The sequence below is a fragment of the Strix uralensis genome, chromosome 3 (assembly GCF_047716275.1).
Source record: "Strix uralensis isolate ZFMK-TIS-50842 chromosome 3, bStrUra1, whole genome shotgun sequence".
NCBI lineage: Eukaryota > Metazoa > Chordata > Aves > Strigiformes > Strigidae > Strix > Strix uralensis.
In genome coordinates this window covers 70,802,670-70,819,145 of record NC_133974.1, presented here as the reverse complement: position 1 = coordinate 70,819,145, position 16,476 = coordinate 70,802,670, and the positions used below count along the sequence as shown (strand labels likewise).

Sequence of the window (16,476 nt, the reverse complement as noted above, 5' to 3'; positions counted from 1 at the left end):
AGAAAGGTGGGCTCAGTAGCTGGTAAAATAATAAATTCTCTTGTCTTCTCCATTAAGATTCCTTTTGGTTCTTGCACTAGTGTGAATAATACTGGTTACTTAAGTATTTTGCTAATTACAATAATTAATTATACAGAACTATTTCAGTTAGTTTTTGTTAAAAAGGTTATTTAGGCATTCTAAAATGTCTAAAATGCAATATGAGTGAATGTAGAAACAAAATCTACTCAACAGTTCATCCAGTTAAACCTTCAGTATGGATTTAATAGTAAGTCACTGAGATACCATGGCTGGTATAACAGCAACCAATAGTCTTCAACATGTGCAAGAGCCTTGCCTCTGCCTTGAATATCTTTCATCCCATAATGATTATCTGAGGCATTTTTTATATGTTGTGGAATTTCATTGGGATAACTGAAATGAATGCACAGTAACACCAATATAGATTCAATCAATGTTTTTAGAATTTGCAGAAACAGCTGACTAGAAAATCGAGTTAATGACCTGAAAGAAAATTACTTCCAGGAAGAGTATCTTCTGCTTACTTAATGCTGGATGAATCTACCATCAATACAGAGACATTTACAGAATAACAAGACTATGGGAGAAACAGGCATTCTGTTTACATAATTTATAAATTTTAATTAAAGGTGCCAAAATATTTTTAGTGCCAGGCCCTACAAGACAGAATGAGCACTGGAATTATGGGCTTTCTGATCAACAGCTGCTAAGGTCACAGAGAAACCACAAGTAATGACAGATTATAACTTGCACATAAAGTTATGTAAGGCATTATTTAAAGTTAAATATAAATAATTACAGTTAAATGTAGACTGATATTTTCAAGCAACTTTCAGGATCTTTAAGAGAAGCTCTAGGTTGCAATGCTCACCTTTCATGGCTATTCATACATTTCTAATTCACTGGGGAGGTGATTCCTGCACTGCAGCTATTGGAAATTATATTTCCAGTGCAGAGTTGGAACTGCGAAGGGCACGTGGGAAGGAAGCTGATGGTCTCCACTGCGTGGCTAAATCCAGACAGAAGACACAATTCTTAAGACAGTAGAGGGGCATGTAGTCACTGCAAACACATTCATTCTGCAGATTGGTAAAACCCTAGCAGGCAACTGCAGATCCTTTCATCAGGTAACTGCAGTACCTTTCATCCAAAGGAGATGCTGAAAGACCGGCGTGAAATCCAGCAACACAAATATAAAGTCAGACATTTAAAGAAATAAACACAGTTTCTGCAACTACTTTTTGGAGACAGTAAAATGAGGGAGAACCAAAGTATGTTTATTAGTTGTGAGATGTGTCTGAGCCATTGGTGTAATACAGCTGTGTGGGAAAAAAAAAAAGCTAAAATGCCATCTTAGAACATATCAACCAAGGTATCTCCAGTAGAGACAGTGAAGTTATCAGTGCCTTTATTGTAGAATCATAGAATCATTTAGTTGAAAAAAGACCTTTAAGATGATGATGTCCAAGTGTTAACCTAACACTGCCAAGTCCATCACTAAACCATGTCCTTAAGCACCACATCTATGCCTCCAGGGATGGTGACTCAACCACTTCCCCAGGCAAACTGTTCCAGTGCTTAATAACCCTTTCTGTGAAGAAATTTTTCCTAATACACAATCTAAACCTCCCCTTCCTTCAAAGGAAACTTGAGACCGTTTCCTCTTGTCCTATCACTTGTTACTTGGAAGAAGAGACTGACACCCACCTCACTACAGCATCCTTTCAGGTAGTTGTAGAGAGAGATAAGGTCTCCCCTGAGCCTCTTTTTCTCCAGACTAAACAACGCCAATTCTCTCAGCTGCTACTCGTAAGACTTGTGCTCTAGACCCTTCACCAGCTTCATTGCCCTTCTTTGAATGCACTCCAGCACTTCAATGTCTTTCTTGTAGTGAGAGACCCAAAACTGAACACAGTATTCAAGGTGCAGCCTCATCAGTGCTGAGTATGGGGTAAGATCACTTCCCTGTCCCTGCTGGCCACGCTATTTCTGATACAAATCAGGATGCTGTTGGTGGTCTTGGCCACCTGGACACACTTCTGGCGCATATTCAGCCAGCTGTTGACTAACACTCCCAGGTCCATTTCCACCAGGCAGCTTTCCAGCCACTCTTCCCCAAGCCTGTAGCGTTGCACAGGGTTGTTGCGACCCAAGTGCAGGACCCGTCACTTCACCGTGTTGAACCTCATACAGTTGGCCTCATCCCATCAATCCAGTTTGTCCAGATCCCTCTGTAGAGCCTTCCTACCCTCAAGGAGATCAACACTCCCACTCAACTTGGTGTTATCTGCAAACTTACCGAGGGTGCACTTGATCCCCTCGTCCAGATCATTGTTAAAGATATTAAACAGAAGAGGCCCCAGTACTGAGCCCTGGGGAGCACCACTTGTGATCAGCCACCAACTGAATTTAACTCCATTCACCAGCACTCTTTGGGCCCGTCCATCCAGCCAGTTTTTTACCCATTGAAGAGTATGGCCATCTAAGCCATGAGCAGCCAGATTGTCCAGGAGAACTCTGTGGGAAGTGGTATCAGAGGCTTAACTGAAGTCTAGGTAGACAACATCCACAGCATTTCCTTCACCCACTAAGCAAGTCACCTTGTCATAGAAGGAGATCAGGTTTGTCAAGCAGGACCTGCCTTTCATAAACCCATGATGACTGGGCCTGATTGCCTGGTTGTCCTGTACATGTCGCATGATGACACTCAAGATGATCTACTCCATAACCTTGCCTGGCACCAAGCTCAGACTGACAGGCCTGTAGTTCCCCAGATCCTCCTTCAGCCCTTCTTATAGATGGGAACCACATTTGCTAACCTCCAGTCCACTGGGATCTCCCCGGTTAGCCACGACTGCTGATAAATGATTGAAAGTGGCTTGGTGAGCACTTATGCCAGCTCCCTCAGTAGCCTTGGGTGGATCCCATCCAGCCCCATAGACTTGTGTATGTAGCAGGTCACTAACCATTTCCCCTTGGACTATGTGGGTTTCATTCTGCTCCCTATCCCTGTCTTCCAGCTCAGGGCACTGGGTACCCTGAGAACAACTACTATTAAAGACTGAGGCAAAGAAGGAAGGCATTGAGTACCTCAGCCTTTTCCTCATCCTTTGTCACTATGTTTCCCCCTGCATCCAATAAAGTATGGAGATTCTCCTTAGCCCTCCTTTTGTTGCTAATGTATTTACAGAAACATTTTTTGTTGTCTTTTACAGCAGTAGCCAGATTAAGTTCTAGTTGGGATTTGGCCCTTCTAATTTTCTTCCTGCATAACTTCACAACATCCTTGTAGTCCTCCTGAGTTGCCTGCCTCTTCTTCCAAAGGTCATATGCTCTCCTTTTTTTTTCTGCGTTCCAGCCAAAGATCTCTGTTCAGACAGGCCAGTCTTATTCCCTGATGGCTCACCTTTTGGCACATGGGGACAGCCTGTTCCTGTGCCTTTATGATATCCTTCTTGAAGAATGTCCAGCTTTCCTGGATTCCTTTGCCCCTCAGGACTGCCTCCCAAGGGACTCTGCCAATGAGGCTCCTAAACAGGCCTTTGTAGGATAAAGTATGTAAGTCTCATTACCCATGCTCAAGAAATATTAAATCAGACTGGAAGAGACTCAGAGGCAGGCTAGGGAAAGAGTAGGAAAACTTAGAAGCAAGAGGATGCTAACAGATGTTGACTTAACCTAGTAAAAGGAAGCCTGGGAAAGAGACTGTGATCATGGTCTCTCTAACTGCCTTCAAGTAGTGCACACCTGAAAAAACAGAAAATCTGCTTATAGTAGACCCAAACCCCAGGGATAGAAATTGGTCATGAATAAATGTAAGCTGCAAATTAGAAAAAAAATATTCTAGTCATCAGAGCAATGAATTTCTGGAAAAGCAAGCAAGAAGATGTTAAAAAATAAAAAAAAAACCCTCAACTTTTAGGACAGAACTTGGCCAGTTAATGGAAAGGAATAGGAGGAGCCTGCACGCTGAGACCTTTCTGTCTTCTGTTCCCCTGTTTTGTACCCCTCCTATTCCACATAGCAAAGGACTGTGGACAGTTTTGTATGCTCCTGAGATTGCCTTCGCAAACCAGATGCTCGTAGGTACTCAGTAAGGTGGGATGCAATAGTAAAAAAGCAAGAAGACACATCAGCTGTGAGAAGAAAAATCTAGGTTTGTTGTTTGTCTCGGGATCTCTGCCAGTCATTGGTGTGATACAGAATCACAGAATCATCTAGGTTGGGAAAGACCTTGAAGATCATTTAGTCCAACCATTAACCTAACACTGACAGCCCTGGCAAATGCTTAGAGAGGTGTAAGAGCGTAAAGTCTATTTCAGGGTAGGGATGCTGATTTGTGTTTCAGCTTTCTTCCTCCATGTTGTTGGAAGCTCAGCCATCAGTTACTGCTTTGAAACAGTACAGGGAGCTGTTCTGTACCGCTGGCAAACGATTTGTTAGCAGATTCCAGCTGATATTCAGTGATTGTGCAATGACTTTTTATCTACGTTGTCCCAGTGTGACCAGTTACAGGAATGCACCAGCCCCGCAACTGGGAGGCAGTGGCACCCAACCTGCCTGTCAGGCGAGAGAGGTGCCAGCAGTGAGCACTCCCCCTCCCCACTGGCTCACGCTGGGGGAAAGCAGCAGTTTGGGACAAATTACATTCACCTGGACCCTGGCAGCAAGCAGCTTCCTAAATCAGTCACAGCCACCCATAGGCTGCCCAGGCTTCTGCAAGGCGAAGAGGTCCAGGTTAGTGTAAGGTTTATCCCGCAGGACTGTCGCAGCACGGGCACAGGTGTGCTGTTGGCTCCTGGCTCTCCCGTGGGACGTGTGGCTGTGTGGTGGGGATGCTCTCGCTATGTGTACCGGCTCTCGGCACCACCCGACTCAGTGAGCCTCTTCTCGCTGCTTCAGCACAGCGTGGAAGAGTTCACTTGAACTGTCCCTGCTGTGTTTATGGATGTGCCTTTGCCTTGAAGCAAAGTGTTCCCACAGTCAAGCCCAGTTGAGGAGAGATTAAGGCTGCTCTTCATTAGCACCTTAAGTGTTGTTTGCAGTTTACAGCTCACACTCTCTGCCATACTGTAGCCACTCGGATGAGCACTGTTTGGCTTGAATGTAGATGAAGTGTTCTAGCAAGTATGTCAAGAGTTGGCTCGTGGTCAAGATCCAGTCACGTAACTGTGTAGACATCCCCCAAAACAAACGTAAATCTTTGTCTCCCTCGTGGCAAGGCAGAGCAGGATAACTGCTTTAGCCTGCAAAGCTGGAAGACAGCAAATTTGGATGTTCCTTGTCTTGCAAATGTCAAACATTCAAAAATTGTGGCTTTAAAACTTATGAGACTGGCTTTAAAATCTTGAAATCTTAAAATTAAGGCTCTGGAAATCCCTTTTATTTTGTCTTCTGTTTTTCTCAGCCTCTTCTGAACCTATCAGCACCTAAAATCACATTTTGCACCTTTTCTTTGCATCTATGAGCATAAAAAATAAACTAAAAGGTGAAAACTCAGATTCTCACATGAGCAGCTCTCTTCAGAAGGAGAAGCTTTATCGAAAAACAGCACGTCATGGAGCTCACAAGAAACTCTCCAGAGTTGACAACACTGGATTTGATAAAGCCAAGGACTGAGTTTGGCCAGAGTTTGCACAGCTTGCAATGAGGATATAGTTTGGATTACAGAATTCTTGCTGAATGAGGAGATGTATGGAGTGAAAAAAAACAGACATAGGTTACCTGAAAGGAGAGGAAGAAAGTGAAGAGGTTAGAGGTGGCTACAGTTGTTGGCTTGTGCAGGGTAGTACATGCATTTTCAGTCACACATCAGGGAAACTGCTGCAAGGCTGAGAAACTCCTGCTCCAGCGCAGAACTCACCCACTCACAGGCTGGGTCCCAGCCTGTATTTTGGAGAACTGGCAACTGGATTATCACATGGTACCCTAATCAGATTTTACCTACAGAATGCAGTGTGTCACTGGACTGTTCATTTCTAACTGATACCACATACACCACCATATTCAATGCAGAAAAGCTTCTAAAGTTAAGCAGATTTTGAAATCATGTTATATAGCATTTTTTCTAATGATTTTAAATTGTTTTAAAGAATAGTATATACTACTGTGTCTGCCTAGTCTAGGATTTTCTCATATTTTAAACTGTTTTATGTGATTGTTAAACTGGCAGATCCTTGTTAGTTTTAAAATATATTTCTAAATAAATTCTTGAAAAGTTTAGAGATTTTGTTATCCATTGTAATTAATTGTAATTTGAATTTAGCACATTGTAGCTTCCATTTATCCTTATATCCCTGATATCTTTATGATATCAAGACTCTTAGATGTATTCTAATACTTCTGCTTAACGTTTACCTGTTAATTTGTTTAAAAAAAACAAACTATAAGAATCTTTTTGTATACAGGTACAGAAATAATACAGATATTGAACATTACTAATTTTTTTTCCCAAAAAAACCCTTAGATCGAGTGATATAAAGCACCATCATAATTTTCAAATTTCCTACTGCCTCTTTAGCTATAACACCAAAATATATAAATAACATCACATGATGTTCCAAATATTATTATTACCTTGATATAGTCTACTCTAACATCAGGGCCAGGACTTGATAATTTAATTCAAGTATATACAATCATCAACATTTCCGTACTGTACAGGCTAACACATTTGACTTCAAGGAACAAACAGATTGAGGTATTTCATTATCAGTAGTCTACTCTCTGCCCATAAACTTCCACTGAAATTTAAAGGCAGTTAAATTATATAGGTTTTATGCTGCTTGCTAACATCAGGAAAAGTTTTTCATTTGCTATTAATCTCTATTTGGTAACTTCAGTCTTAATTACACTGGGTGTTAGTAATTTTCCCTCTGTCAATCAACACACAAACATTACACTGTTTTATATACAGACTTCTATTTCTGCTTTTGAAAAAAATGCCTGGGACTCATCTCACTTAACTTTTCCTTGCAAAACATTTATGCTGCAAAGCTGACTGTTTTGTCTCTGTAGTATAGAGCAAGTGCTATATAGTGGGGGTGGGACACCCACACACCTCTCACAGCTGCTCCTGCAGCTTGTGTTAGACACTTAGGCGAGCATGGGACAAATTCTCCTCCCATCATTGACTGGCTCTAGATAACTCTGGCTGGGTCCGTGACATTTATCATGGGTTTGCTTGCCTAAACAGTAGTGACTAGTGCCATTAAAGATGTCCTGATGGTTCCCTTGCTAATGAGGCAGGAAACCTTTAGGGCATCTGAAGAGGCATGAGACACCTAAGCATAGTCCCATCCTTGGGTACCAAACCCAGGTGAGATGAGTGGCCCCCCACCCCATTCCACATGACTGGAGTGTCTCCCCTACATGCTGTTTGAGGTGTAAGAAGAGATCTTGTGCGCATTGGAACTGTATCTCTGTGTGCAACTTCCGCCACCACAGAAAAGCAGCAGTCACTTAACAAAAAAATGCCGTGGATGTTTCAAAAACATGCAGCAGTATTATACAAGGATTTTGGACCACTGTAGAATTACTGCAGAGGCATTGTCTTTATTTCCAGCCTAGATGGTTTCAGGTCACGCTAATGTCAACCCGTCCACTTTGTCTCTTTTTCCCACAGATGGGGTGCACCTATGACATTATATGTCCAGCTTTGCTTCATGCGTCACAGGGTTTGGCTGTGCTCAGCCTGGCCTGCCCTTGGGCCTGTGAGACATGTCCCACTGTGGTGGCAGGACCCAGCCAGTGCCAACAGGCCAATGCCTCTCCTCTTCCTCCCTTTTCCCTGGAGGAATATAATCAGATCCGTGTTTCTGGGTTGGGAAGCTCACTCAGGTGACCTCATATGCAGGTTTCAGTGGTCTTGGAGAAACGAAGCAGTATCCTATCTGCATTAGAGCTCAGGGCTCTTCAAAGCACATGCAGCCCATTCCCGTGTCATAGGCAAGATCTGCATGTCCACACAGAGACAGGACACTTCAACCACTGAGCGGGATGGTGCAGTCCCCCTTGTCCCCCTTTCTCTGTCAGGAGATGACTGTGTTGTGATGCCAGTGCACAGAAAGCAGGGTTCACCCCTTAGCAGTTCACCTTTCCTTGCCTGCAAAATAGACAAGCTGAGTAGATTTCATTTCTGGATCGCAAAGAGAACGATGATGATCTTTTAAGAGAGAAGTCACCATGGCACATACATCTTTCCATGTCAACAGGGTTATCAGTTCTTCTGCTCCTGAGCAAGCTGCTCCCTGGGTTTTCTCTCATCTGTGTTTCTGACTGAGCAGTTTGTCTGTTGTTTCCTTTCATGGTTAGCAAAATCTTTATCCCAGGGAATGTCAGAAATCCTAGCCCTGACTGACAAAAAGATGAAGGAAGTTTTGGTATCTGGATTCTACAATTCTCGGTGAGGTCTCTTAAATCTTTATAATTTAAAATCCCTAGAGCTGTTCTCAGAGAGGCGTAGACATCTGGTTAATCTCATCCTCAGGACTTTTGATTTCCCATAACAAGCGAGTTTTTTGTGGGAATCCTACAGCCTCGGCAGTCAGCGGGCTGTACGTCACGAGCGGTCCTAGGTCAGGCTGGCTCACCCATCCTTCCTTTTGCTATTTATTTCTTTTCCACTGAAGAAAGTATTTGTGTGTACTCTGTATGCTGCTGTCTCTTTGTAACCACATATTTTTCAGAGGAAAGTCAGTCTCTCTCTTCTTGTCATTGGAAATCCAATGGGATATATCCCTAAATACCAAATCAAATCAAATGTCTTGTTAATTGAAGGTGGGCTTTGTGTTGTATTTACTGACTAGTTTGTATTTCAACTTCTGCTAGTCTCCAATTCTTCCAGTCCAGAGCTGAAAATAAAATATTGTACATCACTGGGAAGGAACTGGGGGCTCTGCCTCCACCTCAGGAAGCAAGTTATTTCACTTTTGTGAGTAGCTCAGATAGCATAAACAATATATCATAGAGTGAGAAGCAAAATGGTCTGCCAAATAACCCAAATTAGGTAAGAAGAGTGATATGTGCCTTCTGTATTTGTGGAGTTGGCTTGTATCTCCATAAAAATTAATGTAAATGGTAATCTTTTCTTTGAAAGGCTCAGCATGATCAGTCCTGTTGGTGTTAGCAGTTCTCATTCAGTATGTTTCTGATCAAGAACTTACGCAAGATAAGTAGTAAACAGTAATTCTGTAACTTGGAGTTTTGTGAAGCTGTGCAACTGATTTATTTCCAAAGGAGGTATTGTAGTGTCTTTGTTGCTTTCTCAGTAGAGGTTTCCACCGAACAAAACTCAATTTTAAGAGGCTTTGAAAGACTTCCATTAAGCCTAAATTGAACAATATACCAGTAGAGCACATACTTCATAAAAGCAGCTATATGGATGTAAAACCAGTTGTCAGCAAGACTGTATTCTCACTTGAAATCTTTTCTCCATAATGCTTTCATTTCTGAAGTGTATAAAATACTTCATTTTAAAAGATATTTACTAGTATTATCTGCTTTATCTGAACAAGACTATACAGCAAAATATTTCAGTTGTTATTATTCTCATGTGTGCTAGGGAAACTGGACTAGAATAAATTATTATTATGTGAGTGCATAAATGATTTGGAAATCATACAGAGAAAGTAGTTCTCAATGATACACTATTAAGTGCAGTTCTGCAAGTGTTTTCCCTTGTTCTAGTACTATTTGGTTTTCTCACTGACAGCTTGGATGAACGCTTAGAAAGTATGCTTAATAAATTCATAGAGCAGAACAAGCATGTTGGAAGCAAGGCAGTTGAAGATGACCTTGATAAAGTAGCGAAGTAGCCTATAAAATATTCAGCTTTCCAGCATTTAAATTAGAGCAAATGCAGAACTGTACATACAGCTTGACATAATCAGCTGCATGTAAATACAGATGGAAAACAACTGGGCAAGCAGCAGTTCTGCAGAACAGACCCGGTGTCGTGATGATCCCAGGCTGAACATGCACCAGTGATGTTGTGCTACTGCAAACAAGGCCAGTGCCATTGTGGGCTGTAGGAAGGGGAGTAATAAAGCATAAAATGTAATTATTTTGCTCTACTCAGCACTGATAAGGTCTCAGTGGATGAGCTTTACCCATTTGCGGGAACTACAGCTCAGATAGGATCCAATGAGATCAAACTGGGCTCAAAGATATAAAACACATGGGCCTTCAAGGAAAGGTTGAAGGGTTGTTTAGTCTAGAAATGAGAGGAGTAAAGGAAGACATGACAGCAGCCTTCGTACAGCAATGGGTGACTCTAAAGAGGATGGGATTTAGCTGTCGTGTATGCTGCCCATACAGGAAAGCAATAATAAGCTTAGATCTCAACAAGGATGATTTAACATAAGCATCAGGAAAAAAATGTAAGTGGCAAGGAAAAGTGGAGCCCTGGAATAGGTTGTTTAGGGGGAATTCATGGAAATTTCAGCCTTGGCTTTAAAAATACGTTAGACAAACATCAGCAGGCATGGCACAGGTCAGGGATGAGTGAAGAGATCTCTCAGACTACCTGTTAGCCCTATTCCTTTAGTGATTTCTATCCGTGTGATAATGATAAGAATAATAATTACGCATGCAAAGAGTACTTTGGATATCTCCACAAAATTTCAGGCTATGTAACAAAACCCTTAATATTAATTCTGGAATTTATTGCATGACTTCTGTATTTACATTAGATTGAAGGAATTATACTTTTCCTAATTTTGCCTGTGTCAGTATTGATTGAAAATTAATAGGGTCTGATGACTTTGTGAATTGTCTTTGTGAAATAAATAAGTGAATATAGTGAGATACCTGTGGTAGGATACAAAGCACTCGATACTAGCCATAAGAAAGTTTGGTCTTTAGTCTACTTATAGTCCATGGAAAAAAAGGTGGATACCTTCTAGAGATTACCAAAAGAGTGGGTGAATCACCTGCCAGAAGTACTTCTGCCTCTCTTTCTACCTATTCTGCAGCAAATATATATTGGAGGCGTATTCTTGGTCTTTCCTTTTCTCAGTTTGTGATACTAAAAATTTGGTTTTCTGAGAACCAAAGTGCCTGGACTTCACAGAGGACTATCTGGAAAAATTATAATTGGCAGGAAATCAGAGTAGATAATCTAGTGGTCTTTTGTCACCCTTTGTTCTGTGAAGCCCATTCAGTGAGGCACTTATGAAGGATTTATAGTTGTTATGATTAATAGTTGTTATCAATACATAATGGACATGACCAATACGTGTTAGAGGTAGTTCTACACCAAACTTACGTAAGCCACTTATTAATCTGTTGGATTCTTACTTGTTAATTGTTTATTAATCCTCTAAATTGTTTACACTGTATCTTGTATACAGTGTGTGTGAGAGACAATACAACAATTTTAGCTTTCTTTAGCTCCTCTATAAAAAACAGTTCTTTACAGAGATAATATTTTAATGACGATTTTAAAGCACTAAGCCACTGGACACTGAAACAGAAAATTAATAATATTTTTAAAATAATGGTATGTTTAATCCTGGATAATACTTTAGGAACCATGCAGTATGAAACACCTTTCTCCCTCATAAACATCCTGTAGCTAACAGAGAGACTGGAAACTTTATCCCAAATCTGTATTTATGAAACATTTGCTATTGCCTAGTAAAAAAAAAAAAAAGGTCTCATTTATAGGGCTTTTTAAAAATTGGAATTACACTCCAGCAACCAGTGATGACTAGTTATTGTTCCTTTTGTCAACAGGCAAGATGAAGGAGGTTCTGGCAGCTTACCATGTCCCGGGCTCTGCAGAGTTAAGCGAGAAGTGCGCCCATGTTCTAGCGTGCATCACATCGCATCTTGGGTCTGAAGTGCCAGAAGGATCCCAGCGCTGCAGACTGAGACGGCTCTGAGCACCTCAGTACCCTGTTTCTGACAGAACCCAGGGATGGCAAACTTACATACCAGTATTACCTGTCTGGGGCAGGTTTAATTTTATAAATTAAAACCATAAACTCTATGAGTTTCTAGACCATATTTGTGCTGTTGATGATGATCTGCTCAGATGAACAGTTTTGCGTCCATCGGAGAGACAGGTTCTTCTGCTGGACCAGAAGATGACATTGGACTGTATATTGTAACTAACACCATTTGTAGCATCTCCTAGTGCAAATAAATGAAGAACAGGTTGCAAGAAAATCCTGTAGGGAATAAGACATGCTTTGTTTTGATCTACAAATTTTAAAAAAATGTTTTGTTTTTCTAAAGATAACCACTTTTACATAACACTATGTGTGCAGTCTATGTGCAGCTCTTCACTGTGGCTATCTATATTCCAGAGATGATGAATTCCTTGTGAGACACCTGAACCTTTTTAGATTTGTGATGAATCCTTAAATTATGAGAGTACCATGAAAAACTAGAAGGGAAAAGTTACAGAGCTTTTATTTGACTAGATGTCTCCAGTTACTTCCTGTTAGTGTCCTGAAAGGAGGAGGAAAGCGCAGGAAGTAGAAATGAAATACAAAAAAATACATTGCATTTCTTTTTTGGGATATGCACCTATCCAAATGTGTGTTTGAGCTAATAGCCAAGGCGAGAGAAACAGCTAAGTTAGCTGAGCCCTCACATGAAAGGTCTGCATTTTTGGGCAGTATTTGCTAATTTTGTCTCTTGAATAGCTATAGAAAAGAAGGAATATGTATATGCCCCACCATATGTGAAAAGGACATACTTGCCGTTTATTTATTTTTGCTCTTTCAAAAATTAAAGTGCCAGTTATTTGGAATGCTGTAGTCTGTGGTCTCTTTACATTTGTTTAGTGAGATCTTTTCAGCAAGATCATTCCCATTACGGTGTAACTGCATGGTGACCACAGCTTTGGGCCTGTATAATAAAGATCTAAATTGAAAATTTTGTTTCTCATCGTTTTCTCTACCTTTATGTTGTATCTGCAAGACTTTGATTAGAATCCTGCTTATTGCTGATCACTGTTTAGAAGAAAATTTGGCAAAAAATGTTAGAGAGGAAGGTATTTGTATGGTTGGACCTTGTTCTTTGTATCATTATTTACAACAGGTTAAAGGGCAGAGGGATACAAAATGTTAGCAAATCAATAGTGATGCTTAAATTCAATTTGCACACGAGGCCCCAGGGCAATAAGGAGATCAGGCTCTTTGAATCCTGCATTTAAGGCCATCCTAAAGTATTTGACATCTGGTCTCTATTAATTAGTAATCCTGGAAAGGTATGGGAGGAAAAAGCTGCAGAAAAGCTGAACCTAAGCTGGCTTTGATTTGCTCTGTGTGATATATTGTACTCAACATATGTACATCAAATTTAGACTCTTTTTCTCTCCTCCTTCTTATTTTCTTCTTCAAAGACAAAATTTTAAACTCTAAAAATGTTCTTCATGTAGCAATTAGGTTTGTGTGAGCAAAGACTGCACACTGCATTTCAAAAATGAATGTGTTCCTGACAAGGCTACCCTAGCCATGCTGCATTTACAGTCAGGGTTTTGTTCCACTGACGCTATGGTTAGCTTTAGCAAACATCTGAGTTCATGCCCCCAGAGCATCCCTGACCTTTGAGACCCTACTAGTCAGGTGCCGCTGTTATCCTGCATCTTACTTAGTTGCATACGGATGGCAGAGTGCTTACCACTGTGAAGTCCATACCAGTGCCTTCAAGCATGAATGGAGGCAGACAGCAGTGTCTCAGTGCAGTTTCCTGATCACTTGAAGCTAATCTAAAGCTGTGCTCCTCACAAGGGGCAGTCCTGGCTTCCCCTTCTGCCCCGCTCACACCCTCCCACTGCCTGCCTTGAAAAGCTGCACACCTATGAGGCTTCCTGGTCTGACTGAAAACATGCCCGTGTAAAAGTTTAACTCTTGTGCCAGCTCTGACATCAGGGAGAGGGTGAGAACAAACACCTTTTTATCAGCAGTTTAGTTTTAGATTGGCTTACACCGATGGAGGAACCATGCCTGCAGGTCCCTCTATCAATTAACTAGTCTTATTACCTAAACTTTCTATTTAAGCACATTGCTTTCTTATAGCTAAAAAGTAGTCCTTGATTCAGTAACACTGCAAAGAAAATAAAGCACTGGAAATGAGTTAAATGCATAGAAAAAAATAATAACCTTTAAAATTGCCTGTACAATGGCAGTATTTGAAGTACAAGAAAAATACATTGCCATGAAAGAAATACATTCTTGCCATTCAAATTACTCTGAAGACCAAAACTTTTTCAGAAAAACAGAAGTGAAAGCTGTGTGCCATAGCAGTACCAGGGCACTGTAAGCCTCCTCTGCTAGCAAACCTTAATAAGGTATATGCTCAGTATGTGGCCAGCTGGACCCACCAGAACTGTAGATGCTTGAGCTTGACCATGACATCATTTGAATTTGAATGTCAAAACGAATTGCCCCAAGAGGCAGGGCCTGTTTTAGGGAAATGGCTTTTTGTCTGTGCAGTACCAGTACTGGGGGGCTGCTGGAAGCTTGACTGTCCTGTTGGGTGAACTTTTCTGATGAGATGTGTGACAAGTTGTCCATCTGTTGAAGAAGTGGTTAAAAAAACAAAGCACAACAAAATAGGCAAACCTCCCGGCACTTTGGTAAGGGCAGAGGTTGGAGCTTTTTGTTCTTTGGATGAATCCCCCTTTGAGAAGCCTCCCCATGCTTTTCCTCGGCATCTGGACAAGCCCTTCTTTGTGAAGGGACATGAATATGGAGAGACCTGCAGTGCACCCGTCTCTTCAGTCAGCTTCAAAGGAAAGTTTCAAAAGTCAGTTTCTAGCAACTTTAAACATCTGAATCAGGGCAACGCTGGCTTTACAAACAGTATTAGCTGACTTTGATGACTTGGAGCAATTCAGTATTTGCACAATTAGAACAAATACTTAATGTGGACTATGTGGCTTAGCAGGCAAGAGTGTTGGTTTTGCTGACTGAATGTAATATGTGAATATGTGGTTCACATTCAAATAAGATAGTCGTAAGTCATTTCCTTAGCAGACAATAATCCATTCCAAGAATAAGAACATCTGTTCAGGGCCCAGACCTGAAATAAATAGTAGGTTTAGAGAGAGGTCTTTTGTCCACTGTTGTTTGGGTATTAGAAACAGTTGACTCTTCAGGTCACAGCTTGGATTTAGGTGACATTGTATGTGCATGTCTCTGCTACAGCTGACCACACCAGATCTTACCTGCAACTGCAGTTCTGTTCCTATTGCCAGTCTGCATTGCTGTGACAGCACAGGCTTTTGCAAATACCAGCTTGCTCCAGATTGCTTACAGTTACATTCCCTTGGTTTTGAACTATGTGTGTATGTACATGCTGCTGTTGATTCATACTGTTCATACAAGGGAAATCCCAACAGCTGGCTATTGAATTGTCATTTATTTGTTAGTTATTACTCAAAAAAGCCCAAGTTTTTGAGAAACTTTGCCCATATTTCATAAGCAATTATCTATCTTATTTTTTAAATTCTCTGTTGCAACCTTCATATAGAAATCTCCAAATACTTGTCAAATACTAAATAAGGGAGTCTCTCAGAAGTTTCCAGGGCACCTACATTTTATTCTAATGTATAAGTAGATAAACCAAGTCACTGCTAAGTAACTTCACTGATATTTCACAAGAAGTTGCTGCACTGCAATCAACAATAAATAAAATTAATGATAACCTTGTAAGGAAGCCAACATCTTAAAAAGGTATTAGCATGTTTTTTCTCACTCCCTGTTGTGTTTACCTTCTATGCAAAGAGAGCTCCTCTGTCAGCAGCTTCACTTCACCTCAGCTTCTCCAAGAGCTCTGTACCCGTTCCCTCCCCATCTTGCAAGAAACAAATAGGTTGTATTACTCCATATGATAACCTTAACTGCCTCCTGGAAATCTCTGTGAAGGGTCATCTTCATACTTTGTTTTGGGCTAGTTCTTGGCCAATTTCAAGGCTGTCTTCTCTGACTTGGCTGGCACCTTTTCCTCCTAACGATAAAAGATGTTCTTGAGGTCATGTCTGGTTTTGAAGTTAGTCATTCCAGATGAAGTCAGAGGGAGAGTGTATGCTCCTGGATACATTATAAAGGAGAGTTTCTGTGGTGTGTCACTGGGCTCTGCACAAGGCCCTCCATAGGTGGTGATGTGCAGCTGCTCTGGGTGTCGCATACGAGTTGCAGACTTAATGAAATACTATCAGTTATGAGTTTATTTTACAGATGTTGTCACTGTTTTCTTAAACCTCAGGGCAGGGCTGGAAGTTGAAGTGATGGGCAGTATTACCAACACTCATAAAGTCTGATAGCAAACCTGACTGGGAAAACCCCATCCGTACAAAGAACTTCCCGTGCTATTACTTTGGTTAAAAGAGGAATGGTAGCCAGGTACTCTCTCACAAACAAACTTACATAATGAACTGGTGAAGTCAGAAAATTGCAAAGCAGCACTGAAAATGGAGAACGTGCTGTTAACACCAGTTCT

General features: G+C 41.0%; 1 protein-coding gene across 3 annotated transcripts in view; it reads left to right on the top strand.

Annotated features, from left to right (window-relative positions):
• The window catches only part of SCAF8 (SR-related CTD associated factor 8), a 166,243-nt gene that overhangs the window by 86,792 nt on the left and 62,975 nt on the right, over positions 1–16,476 (top strand). For 2 of the 3 annotated variants that reach the window (XR_012628167.1, XM_074862786.1), the window contains one exon: positions 11,758–12,906. The exons of the other annotated variant lie outside the window; for it this stretch is intronic. The gene's annotated coding sequence lies outside the window, so the exon portion shown is untranslated. Of the gene's footprint in view, positions 1–11,757; positions 12,907–16,476 lie in introns of those variants that run through there. 3 annotated transcript variants of the gene reach the window in all.